The 13,496-nt window shown below is 39.7% G+C and overlaps 1 protein-coding gene across 1 annotated transcript in view; it reads left to right on the top strand.

Annotated features, from left to right (window-relative positions):
* LOC143808692 (cytochrome P450 2K1-like) overlaps nucleotides 1–13,496 on the top strand; it is a 97,764-nt gene that overhangs the window by 6,114 nt on the left and 78,154 nt on the right. The gene's annotated exons all lie outside the window — the stretch shown is intronic.

Genomic DNA, 13,496 nt, shown 5'->3' with positions numbered 1-13,496 from the left:
CATACATGCTTGCACACACACCACAATTATAGGATATACTAGCTCATGGCCATGCGGCCGAGCAATACTTTTATACCCGCAGCCTTCTGGGACCATGCTGATGGCCCAATCCAAGCTGCTTTAGGACCTGAGCATGTGACCTCCGACCACCAATGAGCGGTTGTCTCACAGGCATGCTCAGATGGAAAAAGGCAGGACTTAGTCCCAGGAGTGTCTACTCGCTGCTAACTAATGCTGGTTGTTATAGCTGAACCAGAGACACAAGCAGCAACCAAACACACAGCATTGGCCTGAGTAAGACACTGGGACCGATGTCTCAGCTGAGCAGGATCCTCTTCGGCTGAAGAAGAATGGGGGACCGCAGAGGACATGGCTCTAGATTCCTGCTGTGCAGCGGTGGGATCTCGATGCCTAACAACCTATGATGTCAATTATAGGCCTCTCTCATCTTTTTAAGTGGGAGAACTTGCTCAATTGGTCACTGACTAAATTCTTTTTTCCCTACTCTATCTTGCGGATATCTATCTATATCTTTGCACATCTTAAAAATCTGTAATTTCTATTCTGCATTTTATTCCAAAATGTTTCAAATGGACAGCAGATGGATGATACACACATACACATGGATAGCAAACAGAAAACCACATGGATAGTACTAATGGATGTCTCACACATATAGGTAAGGTGTGAAAGGGACTTAATTAAGAGAAGCTTGATGATGACCTTCTGACTGCCAAGGAGTTGGCCTGATTTCACACACTCATATTTCAGGGCTCACTCACACAAGCATATAACTACACCATGTTCCAAATTATTACAGATGATATTTTTCTCGGATTTTCCTAAATGGTCGGTGCAAATGACAGTCAGTCTAATAAAAGTCATCACCCGTTAGATTATACATCGAATTTTATTGAAGAAACCTCCCAATGATAACAGTATAATCTCCAAAATGAATAAAACCCCACAATGCACTGTTCCAAATTATTATGCACAGTAGAATTTCTAAACATTTGATATGTTTTACTGAACTGAAAATGTTCATTTGTGGAATTTGCAGCATTAGGTCACATTCACTGATCAAAAAAGCTATTTAACTCCAAAACATCCTAACAGGCCAAGTTACATGTTACCATAGGACCCTTCTTTGATGACACCTTCACAATTCTTACATCCATTGAACTTGTGAGTTTTGGGAGAGTTTCTACTTGCCTTTCTTAGCATGAAGACAGAATAGCCTCCCAGACTTGCTGTTTTGATGTGAACTGCCTCCCACCCTCATAGATATTTTGCTTGATGATACTCCAAAGGTTCTCTCTAGGGTTGAGGTCAGGGGAAGATGGTGGCCATATCATGAGTTTATCTCCTTTTATGCCCCTAGCAGCTAATGACTCAGAGTTATTCTTTGCAGCATGAGATGGAGCATTGTCAGCATGAAGATGATTTTGCTCCTGAAGGCACATTTTATACAATTGAAGAAAGTTGTTAGTCAGAAACTCTATATACTTTGCAGAAGTCATTTTCACACCTTCAGGAACCTTAAAGGGCCCTACCAGCTGTTTCTCCATGATTCTGGCCCAAAACATGACTCCTCCACCTCCTTACTGATGTCGCAGCCTTGTTGGGACATGGTGGCCATCCACCAACCATCCACTACTCCATCCATCTGGACCGTCCAGAGTTGCTCGACACTCATCAGTAAACAAGACTGTTTGAAAATTAGTCTTCATGTGTGTATGGGCCCACTGCAACCATTTCTGCTTGTGAACACTGTTTAGGGGTGGCCGAATAGTAGGTTTATGCACCACTGCAAGCCTTTGAAGGATCCTACACCTTAAGGTTCGAGCAACTCCAGAGGCACCAGCAGCTTCAAATATCTCTTTGGTGCTTTGTAATGGTATTTTGGTAGCTGCTCTCTTAATCCAATGAATTTGTCTGGCAGAAACCTTCCTCATTATGCCTTTATCTGCATGAATTCTGCCTGTGCTCTGTTTCAGTCACAAATCTCTTCACAGTATGATGATCACTCTTAAGTTTTCGTGAAACATCTAATGATTTCATACATTGTCCAAGGCATTGCAATATTTAACACTTTTCAGCAGCAGAGAGATCCTTTTTATTTCCCATATTGCTTGACACCTGTGGCCTGCTTAATAATGTGGAACATCATTTTTAAGTAGTTTTCCTTTAATTAGAATCACCTGGAAACTAATTATCACATGTGTTTAAGATTGATTTCAGGGATCCATTGAGCCCTGAGACACAATACCATCCATGAGTTTATTTGTAAAACAAAACAATTAAATCTTTATGACACTTCAATCCAATTTTCATAATTATTTGGAACATGGTGTAGGCAGAGTGCTTTTATATGTTTTATATGATAGCACTGGGCCCAATGTTATACTATGGGGCAGTGTAAATATGCATTATTTTTTTTTCATGCCGAGAAAAAAATCAAACCAAGCTGCAAGTGGCTCTGGAGTTCAGATTAAGAGCACACATACAAGTCTATGGTTGCATGTGAAACATCTGATTGCACTCGGATGCGCGAGCACAGAGACAATGGAGATGAAGGAGAAGAAATAAAGTTCTCTGTCTCTCATTTAAGAGAATCACATCACAGTAAACTGTTGCTCAGCTCCAACTATGATCAGAGTTTGAGCTGAGTGTCATTACCATTATTGATATGATTCTCTTGGAAGAGAGGATCATCGATTTTATTATCGAGCCCTCACAAACTGAATACAGTCCATGAAGCATAAACTGGATGAGGATTTCCAGACCCAAACTCAACTGCTTCTTTGGCATTTATTAACCTTTACAGGTTGGGTCAGGTACCTGCAGCCATTCCAGTTTTTGCTTAGAAAAATAAGTTTTTTTTGGAAACCATACTGTAACTTTCCATACATGCTGCAGTACCATCTTCAACACACGGACATTGTGACTGTTGTGTTTGAAACTGTTAAACTGTAAAGCGCTGCGGAATATGTTGGCGCTATATAAATAAAGATTATTATTATATATTACATGTATGCCAAAGTCTTGAAAGCCACCATGCTATACTATTAGTCCCCCCAGCCTCTCGGTTTACTGTTGGCCACGGGGTGACGTGCTCTTGGTTCATTGACAGTTTGGACAGTGGAGTGGTTGAGCCACACTCCTGAACTGTGAACTCTCCAGTGCTTCTGTTTGTGGCAAATTTACTTCTGCAGCATCAGTGCAGTGCAGAGGAACTAAAGGTAGGAGGTTCCTGCAATGCAACGTCAGAGCAGCGCTTACATTCTTTACAGCAAAAAGCTTGTAAGTCGAGATAATCAACCAAAATTTAAATCCACCTGTTAAATCACCTTTATAATTACTGGGGTCACTCAAGACCCTTGAGCATAATCAACATCACCGTTCACTTCCCTGCCCCTCCATTTCATATAGTTAACGAGTAGTGTTGAGCGATACCTTCTGATATTTGAAAGTATCGGTATCAGATTGTATCGGCCGATATCCGAAAAATAACGGATATCGCCGATACTGATACCCGATACCAATACAAGTCAATGGGACACAAATATCAGAAGTGATCCTGGATGGTTCCCATTGTCTGAAGGAGAGGAAACTCTCCTTCAGGCCCTGGGATCCATATTCATGTGTAAAATAAAGAATAAAAATAAAAAATAGGGATATAATCACCCTCGGGCGCGCCCTGGTTGTAACCGCTGCAACCGGCAGCCTCCGTTCCTAAGAATGAGCGAGTGAAGGACCTTCGATGATGTCGCGGTCACGTGAGCGGTCACGTGAGCGGTTACGCGACCAATCACAAGACCGCGACGTCATTGCAGGTCCTTCACTCGCTCATTCTTAGGAATAGAGGCTGCCGGTTGCAGGGTTACAACCAGGGCGTGTCCGAGGGTGAGTATATCCCTATTTTTTATTTTTATTCTTTATTTTACACATGAATATGCATCCCGATCCCGATTCCCGATATCACAAAAATATCGGAACTCGGTATCGGAATTCCGATACCGCAAATATCGGCCGATACCCGATACTTGCGGTATCGGAATGCTCAACACTATTAACGAGCCAATCCTTTTTGCATATTCTTATTGCCGCCACGAGCGCTGAATACCTTGGCCTTCGGTTCTTAGCACGTACGTGTAAATTTGCGACATCATAATGTGCATGTGCAGAACTTTCCCAGGATTTTTCAAACTTGGAAGTACGAGCCTAGCAGGTAAATGGCCATGGAATTAACCGCTCGCAGTAGTCATAAGAAGATGCAAAGAGGACCATGCAGTTGAGGAGCAGATTAATAGTAAATATATATATATATATATATATATATATATATATATTTTTTTTTTATTGTTATTCGTTAACTTTAGGATGGTTCTTTATGGTTCTGCATAGCCAGCCACCATTTTACTGAACCCGCATGGAAGCAAATTAAGAAAATCTAAATTTTGGTGAATGCAGATCTTTGTAATATTCAAGTAGAATTCAGTTTCACTCGAATAGAATAATTCATCACTGCTTACAAGTGCTGCACTCTCTACTTTATTGGCTGCAGAGGAGGCCCAAAACCGAGGAGTTAACTGTAAAATTAAAAATCCCTCCATTTTTCATAATAGGCAGGACTTTTAATAAGATGTAAACTGCAAAGCTACGTGTTCTTAAAGCACTTTGCATTTTTATTAATGACGACTGAGCGTTTATTATCAGTTTCCACTGGTGTGCTAACAGAGTATCTTTGGCGTGCTCGAATACTATGTTTGAGCCGCCATGGCTGTATGTCTCATGGCTGTTCAACAGCCGCAACACAAGCAGGGATTGCCTAACAAACAGCTAATTCCTACATGTGTTGTAGCAGTCGAACAGCCGTGAGACATGCAGCCATGGCAAAGTATTCAAGCATGCCAAAGATACTCCATCAGCACAAGAGCACGCTCACTGAAGAGCTGGATCCAGTCTAGGACATTACATGTTAAACATTACAGAGGGCTAAATTTTCTGTAACCACTTACGGTACGAAAAGGAAGACATAGAAATATTACATTTCATGGTATGAAGGCAAAAACAGATAGATCAGCATAAAAAGTGTATATTCTAATAAACAAATTGGGCAGACCCATGGAGGTTTGGATGTGTTGACTTTGGCCAAACATTAAAAAAATGTTTTGTTCAGGTACCAGAATGGCACAGGGAACCCAGACCCATTCAAATGAATGGGGGCCCAAAAAATTCTGCATTTCCTATGCTGTCATCTGTGTGACAGTGCAATAAACGCCGGCTCTGATCTGCGGTAAGTTCATTATTGCTGGTGAGAGCGCTGTGCTTCTTATGCTGTCACACAGATAGATGCGTGTGAGCCAGCAGCTGTGACTGAAGGTAAAAAGGTCACCGCCAGTAACAGGTGTCGGCTGATGAGAGTACTACTCTCATCATCATATACCTGGTCTAGATGATAGCAGTGAAAGCAGGCGTACGATGATGAAAGTATTCACCAGCCAACACCTGTGCAATAAATAAATAAAATTTAAAAATGGCATGTGGTCCCCTCTATTCTTGCTAACCAGCACAGGCAAAACCGAAAGCTGTGGGCTGCAGCACCCAGCTGTCAGATTGATCTTGGCTGGTTATCAAAAATAGAGGGATCCCACACTGTATTTTTTGTTATTTAAATAAACTGCCTGTCTGCTTCAGTTTTGCTGCTTATCAAAAATAAGTTCAGCACACTGTTTTTTAAATTTTTAAATAAATATAAAAAAACTAACTTAGGACCCCTCTATTTTTGATAACCAGCCATGATAAACCTGACAGATGGGGGCTGCAGCCAACAGCAATTTGTTTTGCATGCATAGGTTATCTAAAATAGAATAAACCTGTTGTCTTATTTTTATTTTATTGTTTACAATGCTCCAGCCAATCATAGACATGCCAATATTTGACATGGTGTTGTGGTGTGACTTTTGGTTGTTTGGTTTATGGGATGTATGTGTCACAGGGATGGATGCTCTCTGTGATGCAACCCAGAATATTTAGTCTTTAGTGCACGTGAGTGCTAAATACATCATTTAGTGTGCCTGGGTCTTGGTTGCGGGTAGCTATGAGAGATGGGAGGGTCTGGTTACCCATATACCTCACCTCTGAGTGGGGGCGCTCACTGTACCCCTTTTCCCTGCAGGAGTTTGAGGACCTGCAGTGACACCATGATCATGTGACCAGTGCATGTGATGTTACCTCACCTGTGGGTGTGGTTACAGGCTACCTAATGGAGGTGTGTTTGGCACATGTGAGTGTTTGAGAGTCTGCCAGTGTGGACAGACTTCCATGTGTCCAGGCTGGACATTAGAGTGGTCTGTGTTTTGAGAGGGAGAAGCTTTTCTGTGTCTGGGCTCCAGATAGAGCCTGAGTGCTGGACATTGCACAGCCTGTGTACCTACAGGCCTGAGAGAGCAGAGCTCTACTATGGACACTGATACTGTATCGGCCTGATGTAAAGACTGTTTACCTTTATGTTGCTGCTGACTTGATAGTTTATGAAGCAAATAAACCCACATGGATGTTGAAGAGAATGTGCCTCCTGTTTCCACCTACGCATCTGAGTGACTACAATCCTTACAGTGTGATTGAGCCAGAAGTGCCCACATGGCAAAGCTTGTTGACTGGATGTGCTACAGTCTTTCAACAAGCTTTATTCAGGCTGCATAATGGAAAAGTTTGTGTTTGGGGTCCGTGCAGGGACACTAGGTGTTTGATATAGACCCCAAACTTTACCATTTGGATTCACCCATCCTTAGTACTGACCAAATACTGAACATGTGAGCATGACCTGACAGCAATATCTGAAGTAGCTTACATACCCATATGTATGACCTCATTCACTTGTCTATATTTAAACACTTACATGAAAAACTATCACTGGTGTCATCAGTGTTTTGGATAATTGTCATCTGTGTTTTTCACAGATGTAAAAAGAAAAATGACAAAGCTTCTCCTATACTTTGAAGTGTTGAACACGGACAGTTTTTCATGAGCCCATAGTCGTATATTGACCCCTGTCATCCGTTGTGTCGAAAGAAAAATAGATGTCTCTATGTGAATTTCCCTGACACAAAATCAGTGAAAAAAAGCAAACATCAGAGCAGCTTAATAGATTATAATGGATTTGTGGAGACATGAGCATCAGTCTTTGCTCTAGTACGATGGCCTGGCTGTCTTTAGAAAGACCGCATGGGTAAGGACTCATCCGACTGAATGCACATACTCCTTCTCTGTGGTCACAATACTGGTCAGACAAAACATGGCGAGGGTAACACACTGTGTAATAATTTATTGGTACACCAACAATCAACAACATATAGTAAAATCCCAGCAAGTACACAAGATAGTTAAAATGACAGAGTCTCACCTTTGTGTTGGCTCACCAGAAATTAGAACATCTGCAACTTCGGGGCATCCATGGCCAACTAACCCAACCAGTAGCATCCTGCCTTTGGCAAACACCCATAGAGAAGAGGTAGCAGCAAGCTTTGGAAGCTCATCGAGTACAGTGAGCTATATGACCAGGTGACCTGATTGTCCCAATCTGGGTTCTCCAAGCATCTTCATAGGTTCAATGATGGGCAGTGGAGCATATCTGTATTCCACCAGCTGGAGCCGGGAAACCTTATGCTGATGTCCTGTAGAGTCTTTGGAGAGGGACATGCTCCTTTTATACCCACAGCTCTCATTGAGGGCATTCTCCAACAGGATTGGGGGGAATATGGGGTCAGGAAATTCCCCCTGCTCGATTGTTCAGTTATCCAGCGTACTTGTCCTCTTAGTTGTCCAGACTAGTAAACCGCACGGGACTGATGCAATACAATCAGAAGGCATTGCACAAATTAACATACAGCAAATGTCAATGGACAGACACAAGAAACATTGGCTCATGTTCCTTGACCTTTTGTACAAAGGAACAATATGCTGTGTTCTCAAAGGCTATGGGTTGTATCCTTGAAAAAAATGGACACAACACGTACGTTCTATATATACACTTCTGAATGAAGCCTAACGTACAGTTACCTATCTTGCCTTTGCCATGGTTCCTCTCTGCATAGGCAACATTTTATCTAGCAAAACATCACATTTTTCCAGGACTTTTTGGCATATGTCCACACCAAATACACAATAGCAAACAGCTTTTACTGAATTTTTGCTGCTTATTTTATGGCTTTTCCTCTTTTTATATGAAATTTTGAACCAGATTTGAATTGATTTCTTTTAAAGAGAAGAACACTGGGATTCTGCATTTAAAACCACATCTTTTTTAACCATATTTTTCAGGCTCCCCATTGAAGCCTATAAAAAAATGCATAAAGCACACAATTTAATAACTTCATTAAACACACAGTCGGCATTATTTTTCATCAAATCACATTTACTTTGGTTCAGCTAGCAAAGGCAGTAGATTTTCTGCACAAAAAAACTCAGCGGGAAAAAGTTTTATTTACAATACATAGATAGAGAGTATTAACTCAGGGGGTTAATGTCCAGACTCCTTAGGATCAATCCACTCAGGTTCAACTTAAGGCTACATTTCTTGGAATTAGTAGGTCTTGGCGAATTCGAACACTTTGAGATTCAATTTGCAGGGACTGCAAAGTATAAAAAATACCAAGCTCCATTTCACCCACTGCTGAAGACTCAGTGAGTGTGTAAATTATGTTTTGTGCTTCTGTGTGGGCTACGTATTAGTGCCCTGTAGCTATGTCATCACATGGTTGTAGCACAGTCAATCATGGAAGCTACTAAAGCCAGTATAAAAGATGGAGGTCAGCCAAGGAATTTTAAGCTTCTACTGTTTACTGTTTAGGGATTTGGAGGTCAGAACGCATAACTCATTTCATATAAGGATAGAGAAATAACCAAGCCTTATTGTGGTATAATAATGCAGTGCTAAAGTAGTTTGAAAATGGGAGTGATAGTCTCACTGTGAATATTAATCCACAGATTCAAGTGATATATAGGATACCACTGTAGGGTATAGGTAATTTTATTTTTCACATGTAGCAAACAAGGAGGGCAATATTAAACCCCTCAGTGATAATTTGATATTTATCTCCTGATTTGTTCTCTTTCCTAATTTGTTCTATCGCTCATTCTTTTTATCTCTCCTAATTTTCTCTTTCTCTATTCCTCTCTTTCCTAATTTTTTCTCTTTTGTCTCTTTTTTGTCTCCCTCTCTCTATCATTTCTCTCTCAAGTCTGCCTGTAACCTTTCTCTCATCTCTCTCTCTCTCGTGTCCCGATCTCTTTTGTCTCTTTCTCTCGTCTTTGTCTTTCTTTCTTTCTTTGTCTCTCTTTCTCTCTGTGTGTCTCTCTTTCTCTCTCTGTATTTCTACCTTGTCTCTCTTTTTTGTGTCTCTGATTAAAATTTTTGGGAAAAGTAAGAGAACCCGGTGAATTTGATCTCCAAAGATCCACTAATCTTTACTGTCTATTTTTTTCCTCTCTAAGGCAGGAAATCCCATGCTCCTTTCTAGCAGATGCATTCTTTGCTTCACTGTCAAATGTCAAACTAAGTCTTTTCTTTCACTTTTGATTTTGCAATCTTTAATTATAATATAAAGTAGCCAGAACACAATAAAAAAGAACTGCAAAACTTATTACAAAAGTGGAATCAAAAGTGCCAATATAAATTCAAAATATTAGAGACATAAATGCCTTGAATCATCAGTGTTGCCCCCAAGAAATCAGGAGTAAAACAGTTTGATAAGTAGCAACTTTTCGAGGAACTCAAGGTTGCGCAAAAATTGATGCAAATGTTGCTGTTTTCATGGTAATTTTGTGCAGCTCCGCTAAAATAGGTGCAGCTGGGGCGAGACAAAGGCAGATTTTGGGCTTGATATCACAGTTCAAGTTGTCGAGATCAGCGACATTTCTTACTCCACTCCAGTCCACTCTGAGGCTGGACTCACAGATCCACTGCTTTATGAATAAGAAGCATCTGACTCCAACAAACCCCCTCATCAAGTTCTGTGTTGCTCACAACGGACTTGCTAAATTAAGGCCAAAGTCTCTATATCACTTTTCAGAGGCGTTGGTCTTATGCTATAGCAAAAAATATAAAAAATAATTCACACAATAGGAAAAATGAATAAGTGTGAATAAAAAAACCTGAGACCATCATCTTTCAAATCAATACTTTCACCATACCGTTCTTCTAATGACGTAGCATTCGCCAAGATCCAACATCCTAGATTATCCATTCCAAATAAATGCTATGACTTTATGAATCATATTAGCCTTCGCCTGCATTAAGCCAATCCCAGTAATAAACAAATAAAACAAACTTTGAAGATATAAAGAAAAAAATCAATTAACATAATAGCAATATTTTTTTTTATCTCTGCTAAAAATTAAAATGCAAAAATTAACACAAAAGGTCTTTTACTTTCAATTAGTAATTCACATGTCCTCAATTTTTTTTTTAGAACAGGAAAGAAACATTATTTAAGGTACGTGAGTTCGACATCCTTAAGATTTTAGGGCACCCATCGAGGTTTTCTTAGGGAAACCCTTTTTAGGAAAGAGTAGGCAGTCTTTTTCAATTATTTAAACTGTATCTAGCCATTATCTAAACTATGCTATAGATTATAGTGTATGCTATATATACTATACCATAGTATATAGTATAGTATCTAGTACTAAATATTATTTTAGATAGTATATAGTATACTATTCTGTATAATATATACTATACTATATACTATATCTACCCAAATTTTCCTGTTAAGCACTTCATGGTTTCTGAACCCGGAAACGGTTAAAAGAACTAACAAAACATTGAATATGTGCACAGCCAAGTCCCATTACATTGCCTTGTCGTAGTTTTTCAGAACTTTAACAGGAGACTTCCAGACGTAATCCACCTTAAAATGTCACAAGCACATAATTTTCCTCTTCATATGAGAAGTTTTGTTTTTTTAGCTTCTTATTCCTTGAAGAAATTTTGAAAAAAATCTAAGTGGGAAAAAAAGAAAGCGCATGTCACTTTTTTTTTAACGGGATACTTATTGAAACCTCTCCAAGAGAAGTACTGTTCAATAACAAGGTTAGTCAGAGGCATGGGTTAAATAAATAGAAAACAGTTGTGCTACCTCGAAACCGAAATTCTGGGTCAGTCAGGACCCCGAGGGTTAAGATTTGATATCTATAAATGGATTGTATAGGTGTGCCAATTATCATTTGCTCTTTTTTGAGTATAACTAATTTAATGTTAGGATAAAAAAAAATCTGTGAATGGTTTTATACTTTTTTTTGCAACTCTGATTTAGAGAGAATCCCGCTTTTTTTATTTCGAGAGGAACATTTTGTGCATTGAAAACAAGTACCAAGTGTAAAGCTCCAAACCAACATCAATCATAATGGATGTGCCTGGTCAGACTAACTGAATAGTAAAAATATAGATACTAAAGCTGGTGGTCTGAGAAGTTTTATTTACACCAGTTAGATAGTATCGTACAGCCACCTTAAGGGTATGTGCACAAACTAGACATTTTCTGCAAGAAAACTGCATGCCCTTTTTTTTCGCATTTTTTGCACTTTTTTTTTGCATTTTTTCCCAGTTTTTTCCCAATGCATTATATAGCGGTAAAAACGTGAAAAAAAAATGCAAAATTAATGAACATGATGCGTTTTTTACCGCAATGCATTTTTTTTTGCGGAAAAAAAACGCATCATGTGCACAAAAATTGCGGAATGCATTATAAATGATAGGATGCATATGTATGCGTTTTTTATGCTTTTTTATCGCGTTTTTATAGCGAAAAAAACACAACGTGTGCACACAGCCTAATTATTTTATTTTCGGACAACTATTTCTGCCATCTAATGTTAGTTACATAGTTATTGAGGTTGAAGGAAGACTTTAAGTCCATCTAATTCAACCCATAGCCTAACCTAACATGCCCTAACATGTTGATCCAGAGGAAGGCAAAAAAAAACCCATGTGGCAAAGAGTAACTCCACCATGGGGAAAAAAATTCCTTCCCGACTCCATTCTTTTACGCGGGTGGACTGGTTCAAAAAGCATTACTGTCCTACACTCTAAAATAGCATGCCCTTACTCTCCTTCACTTGCTAGCTAACTAAGGTGCAGGCTGTTTCTTGCACAACGTCCTTCTCCTCTGTGCTGTCTGTATGTGGCTATCAGTTGTAAATTACCCCCTTTAATGACATCCAAAATGTTTGATAAAGTGTATTCATGCCATGACTACGAATTGTAAATACTTCTAGATTCGAAATGAGTAGGTTTTTTTTGCAGGATGTCCTGTTTTTAAACCTTTGTGTTTTTCATATCTTTGTAAAGGATGAACAAAGCTCTTTTTTTTACTTGGAAAATGTTTAGTGCCCAACAAGATTACTGTTATTTGTTTCATAGAATTCAGCAGCAGCTTCCTCAGTGGAACTGATCCAGCAAACCTCATCGCTTGCTGTTTCCTTCTCTTCCTGTACTGCCAAAAAGAGCAGGAAATAGCTGTTAGACAGGATCCACTCTCATTAGATTATTAACCAAGAGAGCACATGCAGCTATTTAGATTATGGCTTGTTTTTCAGCTTAGTTTGGCTGGTGTCAGCCTGTCTCTTTCTTCACCTCCTCCTCGCCATGAAGGACAACAGAAACGTAGACCATACTGATCGAAACCATTAGTTGAAAGCATTCACTGGCCAGTGTTCTCCTGCCTTGCACTTTTCTCTTTTGCGAGCAGAGTCGCTCAATAACAACCTCATGAAAGTTATTAACTGCCGTAAGAAAACTGCATCCCCACACTACGTGATACTTACCCCTCATTTGGGCTCTGCTTGAAGCTTGTGCTAAGTGGCTCATGAAGTACCATTGAGAACACTGAGAATTGAAGTGGCTCTAGGTTCAGATTGTGCTTCTGTCCTTATTAGAGATCAACAAATTGGCAAAATACAAATTCAGAAGATTAATTTAAAATCCACCTTTAAATTTAATTTACATCAAAAGTATTCAAAGCAAATTGAAGGTGCCCGGATGCTGGTGAACAACATGTAAAAAAATAAAAATATGCAACCTTAATTATAGGTAAAATTTTTACCTAATTTAATTTGCTTCCAATCTACCATATTTTTTGGACTATAAGATGCAGTTTTTTCCCAAAAATTTTTATGGGAAAATGAGGATACATCTTATAGTCAAAATATACTTACAAAATTCGGTGGCATCAGTCCTTTTGCAATGCTGCAGGGCGATGCAGCCTCCCTTCCCAGGCTGGTGCTGCTAGTGGTGCTCTGTGGTGCGGCGATGATGCTCTGTGGTGCGGCAGGGCTCCAACGACATTTGTTGAAAGACCAGAGGACCCCCCAGATCCATTGCTGCGATGCGGTGGCCTTCAGGAAAATTTCCGTCAATGGCAGCGCATGCTCAGATTCGGATCTCGGCAATAAGATCTCGGGAGACGAGATCTCAGGACGAGATCTCATTGCCG

The sequence above is a fragment of the Ranitomeya variabilis genome, chromosome 2 (assembly GCF_051348905.1).
Source record: "Ranitomeya variabilis isolate aRanVar5 chromosome 2, aRanVar5.hap1, whole genome shotgun sequence".
Lineage (NCBI taxonomy): Eukaryota > Metazoa > Chordata > Amphibia > Anura > Dendrobatidae > Ranitomeya > Ranitomeya variabilis.
This window is presented reverse-complemented; position numbering and strand designations above follow the sequence as displayed.